A 2,250-nucleotide genomic window follows, 5' to 3' on the forward strand; every position below is an offset into this window, starting at 1 on the left:
AACTCTGCTCTTTTGTACATGACCTCACACAAGACAAGGTGGGACTCCATCCCTTACATGAGGTTCCAGGGCTGAGTCCCACTGGATAACTCCCAGTTAAATGCTGGAGCCTGGAATCCGTCAGTTCAGGGGCCTTCATGGTGCTTACAGCAGAAGATCCTTTGACAAGTATGGGCTGAATATTGCATTGATTGAGACAGCTGTTTAGTCTTGGCAACTACCAGACTTGCATGGAAAATGAGTCTGCCTGTGTTATTTGCAAAGGTTCCGTGGAGGTTTCTTTCCCCCCTTTAAAAAGGGCAGCTGCTTTTTGTGTAATAATTTTGCTACGATCTGCGGGTTGCAATGATAAGGAGCTGGCCGAATTACCCTCCCCCAAATTGGCAAAGTTATTTCTGACAAGGAAGGGCTGGAACAATTTCCTAGCCATTCAAGCCAGAACAATAGGTAATCTCACTAGGCCTCATGGAGGAGAATATATGTATAAATAACCCATTGCAGTAATGGCCTAGCTGGCTTTGGATGGTGCTTGTTAGGCTGGAAAGATGGGTCAGTATTAATGTGGCCAGATGCAAGGACAGGGGACTGGTTTCCTGTGCCTTCCTAAGAATGCAGAAGTCGGAGGGGATTAGGTGAATGCAGTGCTCGCACTGCTGCAGCAGCACTGACTTGCACCTCTTTATGCCTCTTTAATTTTAACTCAAAAAGCCAAGGGAAAAGGATTAAATGCAAGGACAATTTATATCACCACTGTCCATGAGCATTTTCTGTCCTTTGGTGCTGGATTAGGAGAGAAAAGGGAGTACTAAACGGGATACGAGTCTCATTCTTTATCAGCTCCAAGGTTGGACAGATCTGTGCTTTCACAGCTGTAAATATAGAACCATTGCACAAATATGACATTTTCACATCTTCATTGTGAGGATGTTCCATTTGACAAACCCACATCGCTCAGCTCACTGTCAAATGCTGAAGGGAGTTTCCTGATTTATGCCGCAAGGGTTGCCTGGCATCTTCAAAGAGGCAAAGCGAGGAGGACACGCATTGACATCATGCATCATTTTGAATCTATAGCACATCATCATTTAAAGTAGGGAGAGAAGATCCAAAGGCTTCAGCATCCAGGTTGGCATGGCCAACTGGAGCCTAACGATGGGAGAATCTTCCAGGTTCGCTTTCTCCCACAATCAGATTTTTAAGACTGCAAATTTTTCCTCTCCTGAACTTTGAGGATCTGGGTAAATTCCTAAGAACTTAAGAGGAGCCCTGATGGATCAGACCAAGGGCCCATCTAGTCCAGCATTCTGTTCACACCATGGCCAACCAGCTGCCAACCAGCAACCCAGAAGCCAGGCATGAGAGCAACAGCACCCTCCCACCCATGTTCCCCAGCAACTGGTGTACATAGGCTCACCGCCTTTGGTACTGGAGGTAGCACAGAGGCATCAGGACCAGTAGTCATTGATAGCCTTTTCCTCCAGGAATTTGTCCAACCCCCTTTTAAAGCCATCCAAATGGGTGGCCATCACAACATCCTGTGGTAGCGAATTCTATGGTTTAACTATGTGCTGTGTTCCTATCAAAAATGGACTGAAATGAAATTCTTTTCCATCTGCACCAGCCAAATTTGATAGGTACAGCTTTTTTATTTATTTATTTATTTATTTTTATTTATTTATTTCTATACTGCCCAATAGCTGAAGCTCTCTGGGCGGTTCACAAAAATTAAAACCAAACACACAATAAAACAATTTAAAATATATAGAACATTAAAACCACAATATAACAATACAACCACAATAAAACCTAGCAGCAGTGCAGGAGTTTAAAATACAGATTTAAAACAGCAAAGATAAAAATTTAGAAAGCTAAAATGCCTGGGAAAATAAAAAGGTCTTCACCTGGCGCCGAAAGGAGTACAATGTAGGCGCCAGGCGAACCTCACTAGGGAGCTCATTCCAGAGCCGGGGTGCCACAACAGAAAAAGCCCTCCTCCTAGTAGCCACCCGCCTCACTTCCTTTGGCAGGGGCTCACGGAGAAGGGCCGCTGATGATGATCTTAAGGTCCGGGCAGGCACATATGGGAGGAGGCGATCCTTCAGGTAACCTGGCCCCAAGCCGTTAAGGGCTTTGAATGTTAACACCAGCACTTTGAATCGGGCCTGGAAATGGACTGGCAGCCAGTGCAGCTGGAAAAGTACTGGCGTAATATGAGCTTTTTCCCACATGGAGAGGATCACCATAGCCATG

Source organism: Heloderma suspectum, chromosome 3 (genome assembly GCF_057233095.1).
Source record: "Heloderma suspectum isolate Gila_16-S chromosome 3, 16-S_ref, whole genome shotgun sequence".
NCBI classification, from domain to species: Eukaryota; Metazoa; Chordata; class Lepidosauria; order Squamata; family Helodermatidae; genus Heloderma; species Heloderma suspectum.